Source organism: Apteryx mantelli, chromosome Z, assembly GCF_036417845.1.
Source record: "Apteryx mantelli isolate bAptMan1 chromosome Z, bAptMan1.hap1, whole genome shotgun sequence".
In the NCBI taxonomy this organism is placed as follows: Eukaryota; Metazoa; Chordata; class Aves; order Apterygiformes; family Apterygidae; genus Apteryx; species Apteryx mantelli.
Window position 1 is genome coordinate 54612176 of NC_090020.1, and position 27691 is coordinate 54639866.

At 37.4% G+C, this 27691-nt stretch overlaps 1 long non-coding RNA gene across 1 annotated transcript in view; it reads left to right on the forward strand.

Annotated features, from left to right (window-relative positions):
* LOC136995413 (uncharacterized) overlaps positions 1-26209 on the forward strand; it is a 116055-nt gene extending 89846 nt beyond the window's left edge. The window contains exon 4 of the long non-coding RNA XR_010887007.1: positions 26076-26209. This is a non-coding gene — a long non-coding RNA (uncharacterized lncRNA). The remainder of the gene's footprint in view (positions 1-26075) is intronic.
* Positions 26210-27691: the final 1482 nt, after the last annotated feature.

Below are 27691 nucleotides of genomic sequence, written 5' to 3' on the forward strand. Positions count from 1 at the left end.
TAATTGCACTAGTCAGTTCAGTCCTAAACCTTTATATATTCCCTTACCCACCCTTACCTTGTACAGTATTGCTGTATTCAAGTAGTAGAATTTTATGAACCTCTATATAGTGTTAAACATCGTTTACATATGTTTGCATGTGTACAAATTAGTTTTATGACACTTTGTATGATTTATATCAATCAAGAAGGAGTTAGAGAAATCTTTATTTCTTGTATTATAGCAGGAAATCTGAAGACAAATGATACTAATGGTGTGGCAACAACTTAATTTACATGCTACTCTTGAGGTACAATGGCTGCTTTGTTGTGCATGTTTGCTTTTATGTATGTTCTCTGTTACAGAGTGGTATAAACACAGTAAAATGATTTAACATCTTTTCTTGCATGTTTTTGTCAAACAAAATAAGATCACTTGCTATTATAATTCTCCTCCCAATACTGATAAGCTTCCAAAATATACCCACTATATTTTTACGTATCTTACATGCTGTAACTATGTGAGGTAGTTATATACGCATATATATTCTCCCTTCTCCTCTCCAATGTGCCTTAAGCCATTTGGCCATGATCCACATCTCACCAAAATCAATGAAAAAAATTATACTAATTTCATTAGGTTTTAGAACAGATCTGTAGGGAACCTATCTAGGGCAACGTAAGCAGAATGTCATCCTTCACCAACAGTACACTTAGTTTTTCTGTTTTAATTTTTTCCTTACTTGGCAGCACTCTTTGTTGTTCTGCTTGCATAAGCTCCACAGGTTGTGAATCAGGGCATCAGAACGAACAGTCAGCCTCCTTTGACCTATCCACTGTCCATCTCAACCTTCAGATAAGACCTACCATTAACACTGGGATGGAAATATTCATAAGAACACTTGTCCTTGTGCAAGATCCAGCCAGAATGCTGCCTGTAGGCAGGAGATGTTTCTTTCCTAGAAGGTCATGTTGCTTCTGGATATGAAAACCTGAAAAGTTTCAGATTGTTTAGGCATGCTTCAATGGATTCTGTGCCACTCTGAAGCTTCAGAAAGTCTCCAGAAGATCTCTGAAGACAACATGGATACAATCAGCCAGCTCTAATTATAGGAAAAGCAGGGCAGGAGACTGCCAGAGTGGCAAACAGCAGTCACCCCTGCTTGCTTTGCCTGTGCCTGAATCCTGGAAGACCAGGCTGTCTGCTGCTTGCGTGACAAAGGGCCTGGTCCTTGAGGACCATCAGTACTGGGGCTGAGGAAACAAAAATCACAATCCCTCTCATCTTTTTTGTGCAGGAGGAAAAGCATTCTCAGTTCTTCAGGGTTCCCTTAAGAGCTATGCCCTAATTACATACTTTTCTTTATCTGGCCACTGTTACAGGGTGACAGAGTTCAGCTTTGCCTTTTTTCTCATGGCTGAGAAACTGGTACCTAATTTTGTGTGTGGAAGATAGTCACAGAGACTGCTCATGGTCAATGCTGACTAGTTCTCTTTACTTAAAGCACTACCACAGACAGCCTCTCTTAAGTGGGGGAGTCAGGCCAGTCCACTGGACAGAGAATGTCCTCTCCTGTGGATCTTCGTGTTTAATTTTTAAGGAAAAGTCAGTGCCATCCTACCCCTGGAGGCTATAAAGATATCTCTGTTTTCTGATGTTTTATTCTTGACATTGTATGTGTAACAGTGCTTTAGAACCACAAGTAAATCTACTTTGAAGTGTTTGTTTTCCCTCTTCCTTATCCCTAACCTTATCAGGGGTTCCTGAGGGAATTAGGGAAGAAGGTTTCAGATTGGTAGTTTTGATTCATTTCCTTTCTCAGGAGCTGGGAGGTTACGCAAAGCAAGGACAGTCTTCTAAAATCAGGTCATATTTCCCCACAAATTGGGGAAGTTTTTCTTGAAAATCTACAGCAGAGTCAGCCTCTAGGAAACTGTGGAGAGGAGGGAATATTCCAACACTGTTAGTGGATACCTTTAAAAATCAAGAATCAGCTCCCCCTGATTCAAATGATATCAATTTTTTTTTAGCTTATTTTAGAATATTAAACATAGAGTTCCATTTATTCTCTGTCTAATGTTTAAGTCTTTAGAATGTATCCAGGTCACATTATCCAGCTTTTCCTTGCAAACATAAATCTCAGATTTTAAAACAAAAAATAGAGAACGTCTTTTATGGTTGTTTCCAAATTTCTTATTTTCACATAATCACTTGTTTCCAAGAATACACTTCTCAATATTCCATGAAATATTGCTCAGCTTGAGATAAATTATGGGAGGTAGCCACATTATCACATCACAAACTAGTTTATAGTAAAAATCTATATGGATATAATCAATATGGATAGACTATATATTCTCCCATTTCTCTGCTTTATGGGGAGAATATAAAAGCTCATATGGTAGTTCTGCACCATGGGATAACTGCACTTGCAGCAGGGTCAGATTACTCTAGGCTGTTGATATAAATTGGTCACGAAGAAGAAGACAATGAGGCCCATTTAGCTCTTGATGCAGTCCAGAAATTCTGGGGAATGTGTGTCATGTCTATCTCCAATGCTCCTGAATCTGTTCTCAGGAAGCAGAATTTCCATTTCCACTGAACTCATGCAGCGAAATAATGTAACTACATAGGGAAGAAAAATCTCTGAAATACAATCCAATGAAATGAGAAATATTCTACCCAGAGAATAGGGAGAAAAATAAAGTATGAAATGGAGAAAATTTGAAATAATTATGGATTTGCTAGGGAGGAAATAATTATCTCCTTTTCCCCACAAGTGTGTAAAACACATTTTTAAGTCTTTTGTCCAGGAACTGATACCAACCAGAAGGAGTAGTGCATCCCCACAAAATTCCAGGGGTCATCTGTGCCTTTCCAGAGAACCACAGTTTTTGCAAGTACAGGTCTTTTGTTAGGCTTGTGATAACAGGCTTATTTGACCTAAATACAAAATATAGCAGAGCTAGCAAGATAATTTTCTATCTTAATTTGATATCATACATTCACCAGCTGCATAAGAACAGTCATTCAAAAGCAGATAAAATGTAACTGCAGAGAACAGAAGTTTAGGGCACTAGAACACTGACCTGCACATATATACTGTACAGGCCTACTGCCAGGGTAGACTCAGCAGCTTCAATTTTGGAGCTCTGACTTTTTCAGAAAGGCAAAATCTAGACTGCTTGCAGCAAGCATGTGCCCAACTTTAAAAAGCTGCTGCCAGTAGAAAAAAAGAACCACTCAGTTTTTCCAGATAATTCCACCTGTCAGTTAATCGTGACTATTGGATAGTGAGTAGCTGAACTCACTGAAAAGGAAGATTAAATTTCAGAAGGTTTTTAAATGGAAAACATGTAATTTTATAAATACATGAAGAACTAAAATTATATGGTTTTCTGACAACACATTAAAATACTGAAGAAATAAGACTGAAAAGATATGCACAGTCTCTCTGAAACTTCTTAATTCCCTTTTTTCCTTTTGGTTGTTCTTGCTTGCTTCTCCTGACTGTTATCACTGAGATAGGTAGTAAAAAGGGTGAAAGAGATGGGAAGCCCCTCTTGATTTTTTTCTGCATGAGTTTGATGTGATTTCCTTGCATTGCTGCTATTCTTCATATGTATCTATCACAAAATGTGTGCAGGTTGAACAGGGTAAACTGGGAGATGTATCCTTCATGCCAAGAGAACGTTTGTTCTGTGTAGATGCAACCAGAGGTTGAACAGTGTTATGCTCTGGGAAGTCTGTAAAGATAGTGCACCTGTGTGAATACAAGAGAAAGGCTGGTCACAGCCCAGTGCAGTAAATGTGGTAGATCTGAAAGAGCTTTTTATTACAGGCCTGCCTCTATGGGCCTGTGGAAGATGGCTGTGATTTTTATGTGATAGTTGTCCATTCTTGGAGGCTGAACACTCTGTTACAGTGGGGGTAGGACATGCCATGGAGCTGTGGCTGAAAAGGATTTCTCCATGCGCTTTCCTAGTCCCTGATCTATGGGCACAAAGCCTGGCTGCCTCACAAGGTTCTGTCTTGGCTCCAGAGCTATTTTGTATAGCTCCCTCCCTACCCCATACATTCATCTGAATTCACTCACATGCAGGCCCTGCTTTTCTCAAACTTTATTTCCTTCTTCCTGAAAGACTCACAACACTTTGCAGAGATTTTAACACACCTGGTGAAAAGCTGAAATTTCTAATGAAACCTGATAAAATTAATCAAGCTGTAGATTTCTGAAGTCTTCCACTTCAGAGAAATTTGAGGTGCCATTATATAGGAACTAAGTAAAAATGTAATTAAGAAATTATTTTTCTATACAGAATTTGCAATTGAGTTGTATATTCTATAATCAGAAAAGTATATACACTGTATGTACAGGAAAAATAAGAACAGATTGAGACAAATAGATCAAAATTACATTATTTTTCCTTCTTTCCTTTCTCCCCTTTCCTCCACAGCACTCCAGTATCTGGAAGCCATTTGAATCAGAAAGTTATAGGAAGATAAGCAATGACCTCCAGTTCATAAATATTTTAATATCTATGGATACTATATCATTACATTATACTAACCATTTTTACAACACGTTCTTACACTATGTTATAGATAGGCTTTGCTTGTGAGCACCCAGACTTTATGCCAATAGAGACTGAATAAAGCTATATACACTAGTTTAGATTAGGTTAGATTGGATTAGATTAAATGTACACCACCCCACTGTGTTCCAGTGCAGTATCTTTAACTTGGACACCTGGGCTCATGAAGTTTAGTTCACAATGCAGTTTGTTGAATACTCCATGTGCAAGCACTGGAAAAGAGTTGGCTATATTAATAGCTTAATGATATATTATCCTTTGCCTTTCCATCATTACCCATGAACAAGGATAGAGGAATGGATATTGTATTTTTTATTAAACAGAAATAATGACATTCAGATGTGAAGAGAATGCAGGAAATATCATAAACCTAAGCTCCAGAAAGAGAAGATTTGGGAAAAAAAAGGTTTTGGCTTTCTTTCTCAAAATCAGTCTTCACAATGTAAACCGAATACTGCTATCATGTTGAATCTATTTTCTATGCTGAGGTTGTCACAACAACACCATAAAAGGTGTGAAGTTCTACAGTAACTTTAATGGAATGCTAACTTTGATGCTTAATTATGGCCTTTTTCATGTCAACACTATTAATTACACATTGCAGAGTCTGTCTGCTTCCTCCCGGGATGAGACCTGCAGCTAGGTGACATTTAAGTTGGGAGAATCATCGTGGTTTTAGGCTGGGGAAAGTTACTTGACAGTGTGTCAGCATAGGTTTATTTGCCAAGTGCTTTTTATATTATAAATAGTATGCATCTAGACCATCTTGTACAAGAACATTATATATATTGAGTAAATACAAATAAATAAACTCCTTGCTGAGGAGTGGCCTGGCAGATACATCTAGTGTAGTCAGATGCGTCTTGTATGGCCCGTTGTTCCGTTTATTTGAGGCTCATCTATGGGAGTCTCCTCCTAGGACACATGAATACTCCAACAGCAGTAATAACTGCTAAGCAACAGAAGATAAACTTGGAAATCATCAAGGAGGAAGCTGTTTTTTCTTTTAATAAAGAATACAAAATCCAACTCACAGAAACACAGTAAAGCACCCTATAAAAATAATCAGTGAAATAATGAACACTCAAAAATATAATCCTGATTTCACCTTTAGCAATTAAAAAAAAAGTTCTTAGCTTTCCCTTATGAATATACCATATATACATTTTTATTAGCACATCCCCAATAAAAAGACTGTTACTACTGGCTGAAAAGCAAACATCACTATTTACAGTAAGAACTGTCCTCAAATAAAGCTGATATAGTCAGCTAAGTTTTTGCTGAGTAGACTTGCATTGCAGTCTTTGCTAAGTTCTATTACCATTAATCCCATAGCTGAAGTATAATTTTAAAAGAAAATGAAGTTGTCATTATTTCCTGTGCAACTCTTTCCCTCTAGTCCATGTTGGGTCTGCAAGGGCATTTTGAATACCACCAAACCATTCTCTCAGCAAGAACACCATCACAGTGGATTATTACAGTTGCATACTAGAAGCCCTTCCATTGGAGCCAAATTTCAGAACAAGGTCAATTTTAGAGTCAGAAGCCACTGCAGGCTATTGTAGGAACATGGAATCAGCCCCCAAATCAGTTGACCTGAAATGTTCTCATGGGCTAGATTGCCCCTCAGTCTAAGGCTCTCCATCCTGTCAGGAGCCAGCTTGCACTTTGAACTGGACAATACTTGGGATGCACTGTCTTGTGTGGCACTGTCTGCTGAGACTGAAGCCACCTACATAACTAAACAGAGAACCATCACAGCCCAGATGAGGTTTGTAATTCAGAAAGGTTCCACGTGGCCTCGGTGCCATGCTCTGAACTGCCCACCTGAGAGCAAACGACACAGCAAGAATTCAGCTACTGCTGCAGGTTGGTTCAGTGCTCGTACAGCAGCTAGGTGGACAGGAAACAGCTTCAGTTCCCCAATGTAAAGGTCTCTCCCCCCCAGCTGGGTTCTTTCTCTTGCTTCTGAGCCCTGACCTGAGGGTTGAACTTAATTAGTATTTTCTAGTTTCTGACTAGAACCATATTTTTATCCTGAACACGAAGAATTCTCTCTTTCCCCTTCCTCACCCTTCCCCAAAGTGCAACAGCTACAGTGAAATCAGGAGCTGATAATAGCAAAGAGTCATGTGGAATCAGACCAAGCAACACACACAAATACACACAGAGACACACAAATGTTGGGACTGTGAGAGGAACTCAGGTGTCATGAAAAAAGGTGCAGAGATTTTGAGGGTGATTCTTGGTTGAGCCTGGAGAAAAGATTGCATCGGCCATCTGACTCAAGTGTGAATCAGTGCATCTGCCACCAGAACATCTTGGTTCTGTAGTCAATGGAAAGAGTTAAAAATCTCTGGAATTAATTTAAAGCATCTAAATTAAATGCCTAAAGTCAAACTATGTGAATATCCCTTGAGAAGTAATAGAGGGAGGTGACTTAAGATTGTTTATATTTTCACTAGGAGACACCACGCTACTCATTTTACCAGTGATTTATAAACATTACACGGTTGATTTTATATTCTGCTAGTGACATACTAACAAGGAGAGTTTAGCAAAGGAAAGGGCAATATTAGGAGTCTAGAATCATGAGGCTAGTTCTTTTATGCCTGACCTTCATAAATACAATAGAATTTGTTTTGTTTTTTTAATTTGAAAGTATGACAAAGATCTTAGCTTACAAAATTAAAGGCAAATACAAGTAATCTAAGAAGGCTTAGCTACCATTCAGGTAGCATCTTCAGATGCAGAGTAGGGGAGAAGATGGCAACAATGGTCACATTTCAAGGAGAATGATTTCTCCTGGGAAAACTCAGAGGTTCAGTATTTCTTATTTCCCACTCTAACATTCTGTCTTTCATTTTTTCTGTCAAATGTGGCATTCGCACTGTTCCCCATGTCTGAAGTCAGCTTAAAACTGTTTTTTCATGAAATGTTTGAGTTGCAAAGTCTGTATTCAGCTGAATGAATTTCTAGGGTTGTAAAAACCCATGTCCCTCTTTCTTTTTCCTTTTTTGTAGTTTGCAATAAGGTGGAACTCTTACTTCCAAGATACTGGCTGTAAGTTTCTCCTGTTTTGTAATTAACACCCAGAACCTGCACTTTTTTGAAGCAAGGAGAAGAAAGGCCTGTTTTCTGCAGTGCATTAACAGTCTTTCAGTACACTTTGCTCTCCACCCTATTTGCTTTTAATTGAGACCTTATTTATAATGAAACCATTGTTGCTGAGCACAGGGTATAGCTACATTAACACAGATCAGTTTGCCTGGTTTTCATGTACATTAGTAAATTATGGAAGATCAAATATCTCACAGAGATGACACATACAGAATTAATCCTGAAGTAACCTTGTATTCATTGTTTCAAGTTCAAGATAGTATATTAAACCATCCCGCTTAAAAGGCAGTTCCAAAAGCAAACAAAAATGGTGCTTGAGCAATAAGTGGTAAACAAGATATGAGATAGTGGTTGACTTCTGTATTTGCAAATAAGGTGCAAACTCAGACGGCTGGCTTCCATATTTGCAGATAAGGTGCTAACTGCATGAAGAACTAGGAATTTGAAAACCCAGAATACTGGAAGCTCAGAACTCTGGATGGGGTGTAATTATATTTAAATAGCTAATGAGAAATTGCTAGGAAAATAAATGAAGAATAACTAAAGTTATTAATTCCATCTTACATAATTAAAAGAAAAAAAAGAATTAATAGTATTCCTTGGTGTTACGTAATAGCTATTGGAAGTTTTAACTGTATACTTTTAAAAAATATTTCTTTGTGTTTGACTTTATTTCTTTTTTACTTGGCAATTAAACCTGAGTCCTGATCAGTCCTAGAAAATAGTTATCTGTAGCATTTCTACCATTTGTTTAATATTATTAAAAAAAAATCATCAACACTTTAGAAATCCATTTATAACTTGACTTGTAAAAGTGAAAAAGAGAAAAACAGACATAAGAAAGATGTAGATGCCTGATGACTTGCTTTTTGGGTCACACAAAGTAGATGCCTCAGCAGCAAATAATAAAATATCAACAGTTCTGCTCAAAATTAGAGAGGATCATTCTCTGTATCCAAAGATAAGGCATCTAATAATAAATAACCCTACTTTGCCCAAGATTCAGTGATTTTGACTTGATTGTTTTCAATGTGAGTAAATGGAGGAAAGGTTCAACTAGTAATAAAACATATACATATCATGCTTTCAATGGAAATTTTCATGGGCAGAGAAAATCTAAGGAAAAGTTGAAGAGAAATATTTAGAATTTAAAGTGTGAATGAAAATTAATGGCTCTTTAAGATGGATTTATCAGACAAGCAAAAAATCACGATTACACAAGCAAACACAGGCAACACTGTTCTTTGGCCATCCAACAGAGAAATGAAGACAGCAAACAGAAATATATAAAAAAAGAAAAGATTAGTACACCTGCATAACAGAGGAAATGGATTGCAATCAGTACAAATAAGAATTTACAGTGTAGGTAACCAAAAAGTTTAAGACATTGGAAAGAGATCCAAAGTATCTTTACAGAGAAAAAGAGACAGTTACAGATTTAAAATATATATATAAAAAATATACTAGAAACCAAACAGATCCTACCAACATTATGATTCTGTTAGAAAATAGTAATGGTAAAATTATCAATAGGTATACAACCCAGAAACAATCAAAATTCTTTCTGCTCTGCACTTGGAAAGAATAAGGACACTTTTATTAGATAAGGATATGCTCTAATGAGGTTAATAAGTACTTTCCAGTCAATTAATAGATGTTAAGCAACATCTGTCAGTAGGCCTGAATAACTTTTACCCGAGAGTCCTGAACAACTTGACTGGGGACAACACTCATTCACTGATGTTAATTTTTAATAAGCCTTGAAAAAGCACGAAAATACCAGAAAACTGGGAGAATGTTGCTGTGCCAATATTCAGAAAGGGCAAGTGGGCCTATCCAAGTAACTTGAGCCAGTTAGAACAAACTGCTTTGGGAATCGGTTGATAGAGAATTAAAGGACAACTCACAGATGATTAAGGAAAATGAATTTTGCCAAACAGACTTGATTTCTGAATAAAACTACTACTATTATGCCATATAAAATAAAAATAATCCTCCCCTCTCCCAGAATCAATATATAGTAAAAGGGTTCAGACTTGGCTAACAGATAGGTCTACAAATAGGAATGCAGAATTATCAGCCAAATAGGATGTTCCTGCTGGGATGGTGGGAAACAGGAGCACCTCTAATGGCAGTCAACATTTTCATTCATGATTTGGTTGTAACTCTAAAATTACTGGTGATGCAATAAATACTGATGAGGACAGTCAAATAAAGTGGTGTTCACTTAATATGTGGAGTCTGTTTTGACATTTTAATACAGCTATATGAAAGTTGCACTTGAGAAAGCAAGCTGTACCTGTAAAATATGAGTCTGCATCCTAGCCAGTGGTGACTAAGAAGAAGTTCTCAGTATCATACAAAATGCCAGTTTTGCTGTGGCAAAAAAGTGTACTGCTACCCATGCATGTATAATATTGTAAGGAACTGGGGTTTGTCTTTGACTCAAGCACTGGTAAGACCAAGACTAAAATACGGGGTTCAGTAATGGGTCCTTTTAAAAAGGAAGTTGGAAAGTCAGAAGGGGTGTAGAAAAGAACCCTCAAAATGATTCTAATACTGAAGATAATTCTTTACAGTGAGAGGCTTAAAGACTCAATCTATTCAGTTTATCAAAAAGAAGATTGAGAGGGGACTTGATTACAGTGTATAAGTACCTTCATGGGGAAAACAGACTGGGTACTAAAGGGCTCTTTAATCTAGCAGAGAAAGGCATTTGAAGAACTAATGGCTGGAAATTGAAGCCAAACAGATTCAAATGAGAAATTAGACACAATCTTTTACCAGGAAGGCTGATCAATCATCAGACAAATTACTAAGGGAAGCTGTAGAATCTCCATCTCTGATATCCTCAGATCAAGCCTGGATGTCTTTGGGAAGACATGCTTTAGCTAAACGCAAGTAATAATTTAGTCAAACAGGAATCCTCGGGCTCAACACAGGAAGAAACTGATGAAATGTAATGGCTTATGATACTCAGAAGGTCAGACTTGTATGATATAATGAGTCCTTCTGGCCTTAAGGTTTGAGAATTCATGAATCTGTAATAACAAAAATAATATTAATAGTAATACTATTAATAATATACTTTTTGAATTTTTATGTGTGCCTGGAATTTGAAAGGCCAAATCCTGATTAAGGGACACTGCTTGGGAAAGCAGATTATGCTATGGTGGAAAGGAGTAGGATTTGGGGACATTGAAATTCTCTCTGTTTGGCCAAGGCCCTAAACAGAGATGGTTTCTGCTTCAGCACTGTTGTCTTGAGAGGAGATGAGGAGACAGATGACTAGATGTGTCTTTAACCTCATAGCTCTCATATTTGGTCATTTTACAAAGTGGCACTGGCCCCATAATCCCTGAAACAGGACCACACCAGCACTTAAGCCTCCCATGCTGCTTCTCTCAGTTCCCTGCAAAAGCCATTTCTGTGGAAGGGCAGTACCTACACCTGTGGCCGATGGAGCCTTCCTACCCTCAGAGGGGTAGGCAGAAGTGATTAGTCAGAGATATGAACCCATCTTTTTCTGTCATTTGTGAAAAACATATTTGACTATGACATTTCATCTTAAAAACAGGCTGCTTAAAGAACATCTGCAATCAGGTTTTAGATGAAAATTGCACAAAGATTTAAAGTACACTCATTTTAAGTTTATGTACACCTTCTTCTCCCTGACCTGCTAGTGACCTTTTGTGTCACTAGCCTCCACAGTCTATCAACTTAAACATTTCTAAGTAAACTTTTATTTGGCATATCCTGAAAACAACTCCCAAGACACAAATATTTCAAAATGACCATAATTATGGGCTTGAATGCCCTTCTCCTGTAGCTTCAAGTGTGGGGCATTGATAATATCTCTAGGAGGGCCTTTGTGGGGAGAAGTCAACAAAGTTGTGGAGTGAAAGTGGAATCACAGTGGAGTAAATTGTAGTTCTAGCGCTCAACTTTCTTGGAATGTCCTGTGTGGGGTTTGAGAGAGGGTCAAGACTTTTGTTATGCCTAACTGCAGTTTTCCTCACTTTCTAACTGGGAAGAAGACATCCAGAAACTTTCTCCTATGTGCTTAGAACTAAAGTATTATTGAGCTCTTTTCTCAATTTAGATTTTAGTTGTATATTTTTCGTGATCATTTTGTAACTATTCTAAAATCAGAAACTCACTGCACATACCTGCAACATAGTACTGTAGATGTTGGCATTTCCAAACACACACTCTTAATAGTTCTATCAGCTCTCTAAAGGACAGATCAACTCTTACCAAGCACATTTATTTGCCTTTGCAAGCATTATTTTTTTGGGCTGTGACCTGAGATACTTTATTCAAAAGAAAAGATACTTTTTCTATGGTGTAGATAAAAATTGCCATTCTTAGTTTAAATTTCATGATTTTTATTTTATTTTATTTTTTGTGTGCCATTCTTGAGAAAAAGCCCTTGAATGTCTTGTGTCCTGGTTATTATTTTTAAATAGCGATATTAATGTTGAACATTTTTATGCTTTTCTCTTTTCTAACCTTTTTGCATTTTTTCACACTATTATTGCAAACACAGCTACCTTAAAAAAATTAAAAAGTGGAAGAAGACTTCTGAGACCAAACTAGATAAAGAACAAGGTGAACATTGTTTTAGTGCATCCTTCAAGGCATTAGGATTTTGATTCTTGTTCTCATATTAGGCCTGAGATGTTGTCAATGTCATTGCTCCTAGAATTAGTTGCTGAAAGTTCACCGCAATAGGATTACTTATATCCTTAGAGTCAAGCAAGTGTGGAAGTGTTTGCAGGAGCCGACTCTTTAATAAGCAGGCTATCTGCTTCCCTGCAAACGCATGGGGTGAATAATGAGTCATCAACCTTCTGAGGGCAGGGTAGATCGGCTCCACTGCTGCTACTGAAGAGTACGGGCAGGCACCAGAACTGTAAATGACTTCTTCATTACCCCCTTCTGCTCTCAGAAGAAGGAGGCCCCCTCCCATTGTGGCATTGCTCTCGTACTCTGGCCATAGTTGCTTCAGATCCCTGTAGAAATTCTCAGAGGAGATTCTGGGAAATCTGATTAATGCAATTTTCAGTTTGAGATCCTAGTGCATTGGCACAGTCATTTTGTAAAAGAAATTTGCAGAAAATGACTCTTCTCCCAGACAAAGCTGGGAGGACATCAGCAACACTGTCAGCATTTCAAAAATGCATACTGTAGGCATGTAGAGCAGGAAAGCTAAATGTAAAGAGTTTTTGCTTTTGGAGAGCCAAATGTGTGTGTGGGTGCATCTCTCCAGAAACACCCCTTTTTTGTCAAGGACGCTTACTGGGTGCTGCCGTTCTGTGCGGATGATGTTCATTTCATGATGGTGTAGAAGAGCAGTGGCTGGCTGCAGTGCCCGCTGGGTGCTTAGGACCCCACGTTTCTCATGCGCTTGCAGTTTTCATGACCTTCAGTTTAACGCTTTTGCTTAAAGTATGACATGCAACGTTCCTCTTCAAGTATCACCTGAACCAACTCCTTCCCTAACCTATATCTTTTCCTCACAAAATAACAGATCCCCAAGATTATTAATCTTAATGAGGAACCATTCAAATAAGAAAGCTCATGTATTTTTTGAATCCTCCTTTTCTACTCTAATCCCCAGCAAATAGTTGCTTGAACACATTACATATCTGTAGGATTTTCCACTGGTTTGTGATTCAAAGGAATTGTTCAATGTAGAGCTGCTCTTTTGTTTAAATATACATCATAAATATACAGGAGAACACATTATAGATCAGCTAAGGTTACAGTGAAGGCCTTACATTTTGCACAGCCTAACTTCTTGTGACTATATGTCTGCAATGACCTGATGTTGCATTCATTCAGCTAGTGTTGGAGTTTTAACTTCTCCATCCATAAAGGCAAGGAAAAGAGTGAAAACACAAAATTCCCAGGTTTGGTATTTATTTGTAACTGCCCTCACCCTCCTCCCTGGACTTGGGCGTGATGCAGTGGCCTAAAGAGGAAGAACAAGGGACCAACGGACTTCAGTGGAGTGGCACAGATATCTGCCAGTGGTAAATTAAATTAACAGCATCTGTCTGGAATGCTAGGTTTCACTTGGAATTTCCTTACATTTATGGATTGAATTTGTAATTATATAAATGCATTTTTGTGCCTGAATTGAGGATAGAAATACGATCCTTGGCTACATTATATATCTGCACACATTTTTAATCAGGAGAAATGCATACCCATGTTTATGTTTGTAAAAAAGCCTGTCTTTGATTAATAAGCAAGTTAATTTTATCAGTGCCAAATATCTGGTCATACTGATTATTTAAGTACAATTGTATTTTTATTTATAAAATATGGGCTATGAAAACACTCTTATTCTACTTCAGATAAAAAAATACAAATGATCGTTCTTAATTTCTAGTCTTTTGGGGTTTTGAATAAATGTTGACTTTCCAGCAAAACAGAAAGATGTTGTTGTTCTGCTTCTGGCTTATGTTATACTCAGGGAATCCTTTGCCAGGAGCATTCTTAAGCGATGTCATTCTGGGCAGGAATACTATGGCATATTCTGTTAATATGAAAGAGGAAATACCCCAGTCTTCAAATGCTGCCTATTACTAGCTTTAAAAGATATGAATGCTCTATACAGGGGAGCAATGTCCGTACCAGCTACAAAACTTTTGTTGCATGTGAAAACTGAGTAAAAATTAACTTCACATCCTGCAACTGCAGAGCAAATTAAGGAAATTAAATCATTTGTATCGACTCTGGCTATATCTGCTAAATATTTTCTAACTGTTCTAAGAAAGAAAAACACAAGGCAAGCTTGCAATGAATAGAAACAATAATAGTCAGTAGCATGTGTTGCATGTTATTTGAATGGAAAGTAATTTATCACTTCTGAAATAAAAGCTGTTTATTCTTGTGTTTCACTGTCTGTAACAATCTTTACAATTTATCTGTGAAAAAGTGAGAAACTGTACCCCCATTAGCATATGAATGCTTGACACATCAAATTGGCTGTACAATAACAGAAGGACATTTGCTATTGGTGTATGCACACAGACAAAGCAGCCATTTTGAAGAAGAAAAAAAAGAAAAAATAAGAAACGGTGTGGGTGTTTAACCCCTTCTCGGGCTCCCCCGGTTCACACCGCCGCTTCGGGTCGGGCCGCGCCGCGCCGCGCCGCAGGGGAGGGCGGCTTCGAACTCGCGACCCCCCGAGCCCCGGCTGGCCGAGCGCGACGGCGATTCGCGCGGCGGCGGGGCCGGGGCGGGTGCGGCGCGGGCGCGGGCGCGGGCGCGGGCGCGGTGCGAGCGGCGAGCAGCGGAGGCGGCGCGCGTGTGTGCGCGCGCGCGCGCCCGCCCGCGCCGGTGGGGAGGTTGGGCAGAAATGACACATTGCCCACATGCAGGTTTATTTCACGGCAGCAGCATAGCGGGCCTTGGGTCAGATGTGTGAAACTATTTCTCAAAGAAGCTGCATACATAATTGAGGCCCTATGAAGGGTTCTCAGTTGAAGTTGCCAGGCTACATTCATTTCAAAAGCAGAGCCATTTGTTATCAAATTTAAATTAACTCTCTCAGCACTGAACTCAGTTTAAAGCCCAGCTTTTCAAACAGTACTTACTACCCAAGGCCGGAGGAATTGTGCCTGCTAACTGACAATAACGTTAGTCCACAAAGGACAGCAATCTTACCCATATTTAGGCCTGCAAAGCAATAATCTAAAAAGATTAATTTCTGAAGGCTGTCTTGATGCCTTGTTCTCTCTTAGGAACCGCAGTGTTCTTTTTTTACTCTCATTCTTTTCTTTCCCTTTTTTTTTAAAGTCACCCTTTCAGCTTTAATTTGGAAATAAATTAGTAAATCAATATTTGCTGCTGGGTTTTTTTGCAAGCACACCACAGCTGCCTTCACCAAATATTTTGTTTTTAAGATGCTTCAAGTGTTTAAACATACAAAATTAGCAGCTCACAAGATATTTGTGTTTTTCAGCCCCTAATGATCTACAATAGTTGGGTTTGATCCTGTAGCCTTTACTTGCAGTGGTAATCCTTATGGATATAACTGCAGTGTGACAGAAGAGATGTTCTTGCCCCAAGGAGCTTGCACAGGGGTGCGGTTGTCTTTTAAAAGCAATCCATACCACTTTATTATGCAGTATGTTTTGTAGCAAAGGGCAAACAATAAAAACAAATACCAAAAATCACAAATATGCATTCACTAAATTGATCTGCATTTGCTCAGTTGATGCCATTGCTGTGCTTGTGTTCAGAAATATTTTAGCAGTTGAGTGTCAATGGTAAAATATCTGTAGAAAGCAAATTTTATATCTTGGAAAGAAGTCTGCTTGCTAGAAAGTTTTACTGTGCTTTCTCAGTTCTTTCTGAGGAGATGCTGGACACTCCTGAGCTCAGCAGGAACATAGATACGCTTGCAAGTAAGGTGCTTTGGCCCCGATCCTCACGTAGGTCCCTAATCTTCAGGGAAATCCACCACCTTTGAGGGTTTGTTGGACAGAGGCCAGAGTGATCTCAAAACTTTGCAGCCTGAGCTCCAAAAACAAAAAAACAGGCACAGCAATGTGTGACTTCTCCAGCCAATCTCAGCTGATGAGTGCAGTGCAAATTTGGAATATCAGTAATAAAGTCATACAGTAGAAAAAAAGCTACCTTGCAATCTGCTCACAGATATGACAAGAGATGAAAAAATGGCTAAATTTATCAAATAAATTATTCATTGTGAATTATTTGCTCTGTCTAGCCTTAAATTAGGTTTACTCAGGCTAATCAGCAAAGATATGCCAACAATTAAACCCAGCAGAACATCCCAGTCACATACACTGTGTGTGTGCCTGAACGTGTCGTCATGCAATACAGGCTTTCTGAACAAGAAAAGACGTATACACTTCTATTAATTCTGTATGGAAAACAATTAGGTTATTTTTTCAGTAAGTTTTGTTTCAAAATGTTAAAGGATTATGGTTATAAAGCTTTTAAACCTGAGATTTTTAAGCATTTTAATTTTATATTTCTGTTTTCATTTCTCTGATAAATTGGAGTCTCTAGCTAAGAGTAAGACTTTTACTATTGCTAAGCTTAATATACTGAACTAAATATAGCATTCTTAACAATCTCTGCTTTTCCTTCCTGAAACATAAGCTTAGGGCATTTAATCCACATCCCTTCATCAACATAAGATGCTGATTTGTTAAAATCAAGTCAAGCCTGTTGTAGCTGTTGACATATAGGCTAATAAGACTGATTGAATTTCATCTTTGTAGTCTGTGAATGGAAAGAGGACTTTGTTTTAGAAAAGACAATTAAAATGCCACTGAAGACTGTGTTGGGAAATTAAAATTTCTTTTTTTCCCCATACAAAATAGGCAATCTATATTGTATTATTCATGTGTGTAAAGATATAAAATGTGTGTTTGAAGAATTAGCGACTACCTCAAATTGTCTACCACAGTAGAAAATGATCTTTCATAGAACGTACAAATATTTTATAAAATGTAAGAGGCAAAGGTAAATTGAATTAAAAAGTGAGGACAGTAAAGTTCCACGATACAACATTTACCTTTTGATTTTTTAAAGAAAGCTATAAAGAAAGTGTATACATGCTCCCACACAGCTCTGGATATTATTGTAAAACTACAAGCCATTTGCTTATTTAAAGCTGTACGCAGCTAACAATACTAGAGGGCCAGTAAATCCTACCAAGCACGCTTTGAGAATCTTGTTTATTTACGGGTGGAAGTAATGTACCATACTAGTGTAGCCATGACAACCCTGTAACATGCCAGAGCAGTACTAGGTCTTTCCTTGCAACTGCAATATGAGATTAAAAGTAAGAGGCTAAATCTTATTAAATAGCAGAAGCTTTTCAAAAGATAAAACATAAAGTTTATAGGAGCATATGATACTTGTTCATGGTAATATATTTGTGCTATTTCAATGCTTTAGTTAGGTTCATCCATTGACTGTAAATAGTACTGAATGGTGGACATACTAGGAAAGATAAAACTTTGCATTTCCTGCTGGAGTTCTCCACAATACAGGAAAGTGATTCAACAGTGTCAAGCCTGAATTGCTAAGAATATCAGTTTTAAGGAGTATTAAGTTGGATCATGCTGTAATTTTTATCTTTTCTTAAAAGACATTTCAGGTTCTTTAGTGTTTTTCATTCTCATGCCAAATACTTTGATTAAAAATGTTATATGATCCAGTGGATTAGTAATGTAATTGCCTATTTATATTTATAAATCCATGCATTCTCTCAGTGCATTTGTGTTTGCTATGCCATTGATATGTTAGATTGATATGATTGAGATGCAAATTATGTGTATGTGGTGGAGTTTAGAGGCAAAATGAAAATTCAATTCTTTATAAGCCATTGTTTTATTTACTGTTACTCTTGATTATGTTACTGTTGCCTCGACAAAGGTTGTGGGTTTTTAAGGTTTAGAAAAGCACCTTGAAAAATTAAATCAAATTAATGCTGCATAAGCAAATCAATGCAATGGATGAAGAGTTTCTTAGCTAGCTGTAGGCTCCAGAACAGTATTTATCTTCCTCTAACATTTTAATAAATAACACAGTTGTCCAAATTCTAGGGTAGTTTTCTGAGCATTCATAGTTTTAAATGAGGAAAGATTTTGATTTAGTATATCAGATTCCCTCCAAGTATACTATGTTTTCCAGACATGTTAGTATTTAAGCTAATGTTTAAAATACTAGATTAATATTCTATATTCTGCCTAGGGATAAAGTTTACCATTTCAGTTCTGAGTCTTTTACTTCAATCTGTCAGTTGATTCAATAAAATTAGGTATGAAGAAGTCCTGGAACAATCAGTTAGCTTTAGCTGAGACCAACCCTTCATTGTACCTTAAAAAATGAGGGTCAGGATGTGGTAGCTATAGAAATTATGCAGAAAACGGTCCTGGGACCACATAGAGTATCTTCTCATTGGGTTTTGGAATAACAGCAAACTATAATGCAAACAGAGGGAAAATAAGAAGAAACTAATTTTGTGGGGTTTCTGTTATTTTCTTTACCCTTCTCAACACACCATGAGTTGGTCACCTCTGCACAAACAGAACAATAGTTGCTTGTTAAATAGCTGCTTCTGCAGATACTTGTTTTTCAGTTAGGAGAGAGACACAGGTTTTGCTTTCCTGTTGTTGACTTATTTTGTTCATCATGCTGTAGAGTGGGAGGGGAGGATTTACATGCATTTTTTTCAGGTGTGTGTCTACCTACACACATAAACAGAACTGTGAATTTGGGGAGTGAAATATAATTTTCTCACTGCTTTCTTGGTTAACATTTGCTCAGTTTGGGAGGTCAGGGGAGTCTTGTGCTAAGGCACCCATCTAAGTGATGCTAATTTGCACTCTCAGCAGAGAAAGATGGGTCTCCCACAGTCTGGATAAATGTAGTAGTTAAATAGGTTACTAAAAAGAAGGGAACTGTAGTCCCACAGTTATTGGTTTAAAAGAAAGTGGCAGCTTTCACTTCATTTTGTAGAGTACAAAACTGGGTTGGGTTAGGTTGGTGGTGCCTTGGGAACACTTACCAGACCAGCATCCTTGGGCCATGGTGAGCGCCAAAGGCACAGAGGTCAGGTGGGCTTTCGTGAGAGGCTGATAGTGATCTTCCCAGATCTGACAAGCCTGAGGCACTACACAGACCGTAAGGCTAACTCAGCAGTGTGGCATCTATGGAATATGGAGGTATCAGCCAAGCAATATTTTTCAGGATTCCAGCTGTGATACTGGTGCCTAATTTCCATCCAAATGATTGTGCAAAAATTCCACTTTGAGCAATCTTTCTCCTTTTCCAGGTCAGGCTTCACAGGCCATCACTGTTCTCCTTTCTTCAAAGTATTTCCACAATGCTGTTGTGGAGAAATGTCAGAGAAAACTCTGGAAAACAAACAAAAATTATAAACCCAGTCAAAGCAGAGCTCTCTCTTTCCCCATAACACAAAGAGATAGGAATGGGATCTGCATGCTTTAGACAGTTTTGGTCATACTGATCTAGATGATACACATTAGGATGTAAATATTTCATACAGTAGCATTGGTTTCATAGGCCAGTGCTTTCACTAATCATTTATCTCTGATGATCAAGTCTTACTTGCCATAAGAGCAATCTGATAATACTGTTGTGATACTTACCCCATTTATGCTGATTGACCAGAATGTAGTTACATGAAAGAGACTCCAAGTGACTGATTTTTACAGTTAGGAAGGAGTGTTCCTCTTCTGGGGACTGCAGAGAAGACGCTATACCTGTTGCCACTTAGAGGCAGATAAGGAATATTACAACCTGTGAGTGTTCTAACTAGAAACAGGAACAACTGATCTTCCTTCAGGTTCAGTCTGGTCCCTTATTAGAATTTGTTTAGTCTGCGTAAAATGCATGGTTGTTCCTCTGAGCACAAGTGTCATTTTGGATTTCCTGGCTCTGAATGCAAAGATCGCTTAAACATTCAGCAATGGTCAGAGATTGACCAGGGCGACCGTCAGCCCTTGAAGGATTTGCTTCCAGGTTCTTTTGGTGTAGTCTGAGAAAATGTATATTGCCTCTGATGGATTTGGGGATGATTTTGGTTAAACAAGAGTATGAAGCTCATGCACTCTAGGATGCTGTCAGGTTAGAGAAAAGACAGTTGAAATAGGGAGTAGTCATTAACTAAATTGGCAGCAACTTTCTAGCAAGTAGCTATGGTGGTATCTACTCTCTTAGTTTTGTTTTCACTTTAACAGGCACAAGTAGCTTTTTGTTATGTGGTACAAAGTGTGGACTTCCAATGGATTAGCATTTTGGAGTACTGTTTCTTTCCTATAGATGAGCTGGGATATTTTTTAAGGTTTTTATGAAAGGGATGAATTGCCCAGAATTCTTTTGTGAATATACATTATTTCATTTTAAGCAATGTTTATCAGATAACACTTCATCTTTTAGCAAGTTTAACTACAGAAAGGGTTAATTTTATCAGTTATATTTTTTACATATCCTTCAATGTGTAGCACTTAACTACACTTTTGCACAACATTTGCAGATATTTATTATTTGTGCTGTGGCATCCATGGCCTTTTTTCTGTGGTTGTATAAAATTAGGCAAAGAGAAGCCCCCTTTAGGTAAATAATGGTAACTACTGACATACAAATTTCAGGCTGAGCACATGCAGAAGAAATAGTAACAGCTCAGTCAGATATGACTGAGGAGCAAAATCTCTTTAAAGACCCTGTTTTGCTATTGCTAGCCTGCGCAACTGTACATAGCTCCTTCTGAAGCTCATGAGAAGTCTATGAAAGGACTGAATTTAGGTCTATATTTGCATGCACTTCTGTAGTTTAAAGAACATTTTGTGGAGTCCTGAAAATTTCATAGTGCTTAGTTTTTTTGTTATTATAGTTAGATGAAAAGCCAAGATTTGATTGAGAGAGATGTTGCAAGTCCTGCACCCATGATACTATAAAATATTAAAACAGGGTTGGGGTTGTATCTTACAAATAATGACAAAATTGTCAAATTCTCTGAAAAAGAAACTGAAAAATGGGTTGTTGCTTGCACCGTGTGCTTGCACAATTCACAAATTCTTATTTTCAATTGTAAAAGATCTCATATACAAACTATGGCCAGACCAACTTGGATCAACTTTGCTAGAAGAAAATGTATTGGTTAGAACTAATGGAAAGTTAAGGAGGCAACACAGCTTCCAGCTGAAGGGTACTTGAAACTGAAGTGAGCCTACGCAGAAATTCAGAACAAGGAAAATATATACATCCCCTTTAATTTACTTTCACTTTGCACTCAGGGTATGCTATTGCTCTGGTGTCTGTTTAGAGTATTACTGATAGAGCAATTAAATTCTTCCTCAATATGTCTAAACAGAACTTTCAAATGCCAACAACAATTTATACATATTTTCTTTTCTTATTTTTATGTCATGGATATGGGACTTATCCTCTGCCAGTAGTTTTCATATTCTGTGCTTGGTAGGTACTGATAGTGCAGGTACCAGGCTCAATCTGACATGTATTCACATGAACATTTTTGGTTAAACTGCTTGTGTGCTATACACGAGGCTGAAACAAGGCACCACATTGCACTGTATACCTAGACAGAGTAGTGCTTTCCATTCTGGAGCAAATTCTTGCTTTCTAAATCACAATTGATACATGCAACTTCTATAAACTACCTGTTCAGTAAATGACCTTTTTAATGGAAATATGCATATAGCACTATATTGAACATAATGAACAGGAAACGTGATTTATTGGATAAAAGACAGTCATCATATGTTACAGTGATTATTTAGCATGCATCCTAGGCGATAAGAGGAGTGAAAATACAATAACCCCAGCACCTCACCTTGTCCTCAGTCCTCCTCGGTAGGAGGATGCAGATCTCATATCTTTCCGTGCACCAGCAGTGCCACTGTCTCAGGCAGTAGCACCAACCACATAAGCTAGTTAGAAGACATCAAGGCTCTCTTCTTTGTCCCTCACCCAAGTCCTACTAACTAGGACTGTCACCCTGTGTCTGACAGTTTGCTCTCCCACACAGTCATTACATTAGAGCTCAGGAAATTATTTTATATTACTCCTTGTAAAAGGTTCCAAGTCCTCCAAAGTGCCAGCAGGGTGTCTGTGTTCAGGGAGGACAGGCCAAGTGCGTACATGCTATTTAAAACTTTCAGGACATGTGGTAAATCTTGCTTATCCTCCCACTCATATGCCTAAATTCCAGTGCTTGTTCTCAAGGGCCAGGGCTCCCACCGAATATCTAATCCTAGTCTCCGCAAAACCAGTGAGAATCCCAGCTCTTTATGACAGTAGATTGAAATGCATGCAGGGAATTTAGCAAAAACCAGGCAACAAATTAAGGGATGAGTGAAATAAGTTACAAAGTAAAATTTAAAATAGACTTCTCTAAAATACTTAAATGAAAAAATGTTTTAAGAAAGGATAATATGGTATTGAATGTGTATGAAATTTAAGACCAAATTCCTGAAGACAGGAATATTGAAATTCTCATATACAGTATTACAACGCAATCTCCTCACAATTCCTGTTTGTGTCTGCCCTCCACGTTAGTAAGTGCAGGAAAGAACTGTGGTGTGCAAAATCCAGTTTCAGAGTGTAACTGTGAACATCTCAGCTGTGCATGCAGAGCGAGACAACATGTTGGCCATAACTTTCTTTTCAATATCTCCTGTTACTTGTCTTTGGTTACTTGTCTTTCTTCATATGGTCTAAAAGTGAGGTAGGGCATGGGAGTGATGAAGACAGAGAAGTAGGTTATACACTTACATTTTAAATTAGTGATGTAAAAAAAGTCTAGAAAAATTTAATTATAGACAGAATGTGCCTGACCTCCAATTTTCTCATGGTCAAAATATTTTTCCTGTTTGTTTCCTCAACATGTCAACCACCACAATGTTTAAGCAATAATACTTTCTAAATAGTGGAATTTCTCACTCTTATCAACTAAGTTAGAACAACTTATGCAAGTTTTATTCAAATACAGCCTATTAACAAGGTTCAATATGAAGAGCTGTTGTTCACTTCAAAATATAGTTAATAAATAAAAAGTGTGGTAAATGGTGCATATTATTCTTTATTTGATAACATCTCATTAGATAAATTGCTTTAAAAAACCTCAGCTGATATTGTTATGTTTTCAAAAGGCAAGAAAACAAATTCATCAGAGAATCCAGATGTTAATTTAGCTGTTGTTCGTATGTACATCTGTAACATTTATATGGCAAGAAGACATCAAAGAATTTTAAAACTTAGCTTGTTAGTTACAATTATTCAGCTGCAGATTTGAAAAAGTATAAAATCTCATTTTAACAAGGAAATATGTAAAACTGATTTTCAGCTTACATTTTGTTTGTGGGATGATGTTTCTGAATCTGCTACACAGAGTCAGTGATCCCATTACAAAACTGGAAGCAGACTAAAGAGGATTTTGTTGAACATGGCTCGGCTGTTGACATTGTTGACTAGAAACATAAGTCACAGGACGCTACCATAAATTGAGTTGCCATTATTAGCTCTGGGCACAAACTAGACAGCTAGCAATAGGTAAATTGTAAAAAGATTTATAGATTCTATTTGATTCAGATAAGCATCCAAAAACATTTAGGGTAGATATTGGGATGGGCTCATGAAAAGAGGCCAATGTATTTTAGCTGATGTGCAGAGGCCAGAGTGGGGACCTGCAAAGGTTGACAGAGGTTTCCAGGGCATCTAAGAACAACGAAAGGTTGATGAAAGCAGTTATTTTCACTATTGAGGGTTCCAATGCTCTTGACCAAAGTATATCCATGATGCAAAGGTATGGAAAATACAGTGTCATTATACGTGGTTTACACAGTGCTAATCTGATAACTACACAGTTAATTATTTCAGAGGATGCCCATAGGCAAAACTGGAAAGCAACAAATTGGGGTTGTTCCTATTGACTAAACATGCCTCAGAAAAGAAAATGCAAATCACAGCTGCAAACAACATTTCAGCCTATCTTTATTCAAAATAGATCAGGACAGAATACCCGCTTCAGAAATATGTTGGTTAGGTTGCTGTTTTTTCCTTTTAATGGTCCAATTCTGAAAGGCACTACAAATTCTTCACTACCACTGAAGTTAACAGAAGTTACATTCTTATGTTCTTACATCTAGTGAAATTAGACCTTTAATGTTTTGTCAAATTCTCCCTGTACTGATATAAAACATTTTTGCTTAGAAGATGTTAGTACATGCTAGAGGCACATTTCAAATATCTTGTAAGGGTCTCATAATCCCAAAATATGCATAGCCAAACTCAGTTTTACTGTATAATGGAAATAGCACACTACAAAATTTGATAATTCAGGATATCCAAGTAATTTTCATAAGAACTGAAACCAAAAGCCAGTTTTCGGTCTTTCAAGAAGTTTCATAAGGACTCGGTACAGCTGTATTTAGCTTCAGTTTGCTGCTGGTAAAATGCTATCTTTCCATTTTCAAATGCTTAAATAGCAAGCCATGTGCAATTTTACTTTACATTGTAACTTTTTCTTTCTCACATATTTTTTCCAAAATTTTCACTGTGCTCATGCTACCTTTTTGATCATGGAACAGACAGAATTTCAGTAAGAAAAGCAATTTTGAAATTCATAAGCAATTTTTTTTCCTTTCCACCTATGGGCTTATTATTAGCAAAGTTACATTTAGTACAGACTTATGGTTGTAGGAAAGTTTTCTAGGTTCTTTGTTATATTTTTAATTTGGCTTCATGGTATTTATAGAAGAATTTACTGCAAGAGTAAAAGGATGTGACTCAACAATTAAGATATAGGATATTTTAGTTAATTTGCCCACATTAACTGTATTACTTAAAAGCAATAGTCCAAAGTGTTCAAACTTAGTTACTTAAAATTAAGCACCTAAAGTGCTATCAGACCATTTATAACCAGTCCAATTTTAAAATCAGTGGAATCCCCTAATCTCCACTGGATATTTAGAATGTATTAATGAATTAGCTTTGATGCTATTCAACTGAATAACCTATTTATAGTATTTACATAAGAAAAATTTAGTCGTGGTCTGGCCCTCATGTTAGACTGCATGTGTTCTTAATCAGTCAATTTAATTAGTCTGGACAGTATTACCAATAAGCAAACTCTAAAGTGGCTGATTAGTTTATCTGCATGTATTCTGAATACTTGTGCAAATCTTACTTATTTTACAACAGAAAGTCTAAAGACACTGAATTATAAATCTTGCAGAATATATTCCATTCACTGATGGACTTCTAAAGAGTCAATACATTGCCTGGGAACTGTAAGCACCAACTTCACCCCTGGAATAAGCTCAGTGAAGTAATTAATGATATTTGGATATATAAACACACACACATTCCTGTTCTCTACTTATCAGACAGTTCAATGGAGTTATTCTTGATTTACTTCCATGTGACACTAGGCTTTATAGTTATGTGACATGAAAATATTATTTGCATTAGTCTGAATATAAATATTAGTCTAAGCAAATGTATAAAAATTCATCTCTCAGAGCCTGCAGGGTCTTGAGTTCCTTGGACTGTCCTCACAGGGAAGTAGAAGGAAACTCTTGTCTCATACCGGGTGCATTGTCTTTTGCAGGATCAGATTTTTTTTTACTTTGTTGTAAGACACTGCATGCTTCAGTAATCCACACGTTCAGGGGCTGTTTTTTCAGCTGTGTGAAAGTGATATGTATATATGGTCCATCCAAGCAGCTCACATGATATGTCTTTAAAGCTATTGTTTTGCTCTATACCTACATAGAAGTAAATTACAGCTACTTTTTTTATACAGTGCTCTTAAATATAATCATATCTCTTCATTTTTTATAGGAAAAATGGAGTTTAGAACTGACTCTCGACACTAGATGAACATTTGGCAGGAGGCCAAGGTGAATCAGAATAAACAACCAGAAGAAAATGCCAAATGCAAGAAAATAACAGCAACTTAATATGATTTAATACCAATAAAGCGGTTAAGGTTAGTGGAAACAATCCTTGATCTTTTCTTCTTCTAATAAATTAAAAATGATTTTATAATACATTATAGCTAGGGTAGCTTCCTCCAACTAGGGCTATCCATCACAGCCTAGATAGAAACACTAGTTTTTGTCCACATCATGGCACCCAACCTCTCGAGCAAGACTAGTGGCAGAAGACACTGTAATAAAGCTCTATGCTCTCTACTGGCACCAACCAGAACTTAGGTGGCTTTATGTTCTGTAACAAGCTAGGAGGTTAGGCTGGTCTCACTGACATTTGCAGACATCAAATTTTATCCATTTCATGTTTACAGATGGAAATCATGCAAAGCTTATGACTCCTGGCATTAAGATAAACTCAAAAGTTTGGGGTCTGTTCTGTTTTCAAGATCTTTCATTGACGATGTAAAAATTTCAAAATGATAAATTGTGTATCAGAAACCTGAAGAAATCAAGAAGAGTTATGTGGGTGAGCCCTTCCAAAAATCAATCTGTTGCATGTAGGGCTGTTAAGTATTTGGAACAATTTGAAACAATAAAATGTGAAATAAGAAAAGCATTACAGATGGAGTTTTCACAGGCAGAGGTTTACAGCCACAGGTTAATGGAACCAACCACTGGTTTTAGCATGATAATTAAAAGATAGCTTTCTGTAACATATTTAACTGTAACTTCCAGTTACTCAGAGGCTTTCTTTTTAAAAAGCATTGTCATTTGTATAACACTGGTGTTACGTGAAGGTTGCAGTCACCTTACTCCGCCTAGAGCAATGCAGCCTTTCCATATTCTTGCACTCTTAAGCACCATGAACAACAGATTTTGCAACATGACAGTCTATAGAGCAGAAATGCATTCTACAGTCTAACTGAGACCAACTGCCTGATACCAAAACAAATCCCACATCAGCTGCCTGTTCTCTACTATTCACTGGAGCTGCGTAAAGCTGCTGAAAAATTCACCCAGGTTTGTGCTGTGCATTCAGTTTTCTTTCCCTGCTGAAGCTATATAGCTCCAGGTGCTTAGGACTGAATAAAATTGTGTCACAGATATATAAGATGGAAGAAGGAAGAACATTTTCTGGTAAAATCAACTCCTACTGATAAGGAAGGGGAGCTTTTGATTCCAGATCTTAAAGGGAGTTAAAAAAAAAGTAAATTGAGGGACTATCGGTGTTATTAGTGGTGTGAAATGATGGAATATTGAGAGAGAACAGGTCTTAATTTCAGTTTCGCTATCTGGATTAGAGGAATGTTCATTTTGCTTCATCTTTCCATGTCCGATTGACAGGTATGATGTAAAATGTCAGGCAGCTGGAAAACACCAGCCCCCATGCTAGGAAGGCAGAATATGCTCAGTGCAGTTCCTGAAAGAGCCCTGTTTTTACAAGACTTAATGGAGACTGTTTATCCCTTGAACCGCTGGTGGTTAGTGTCAGAAATATCATAAAGAGGTACCACAACTGCTGAA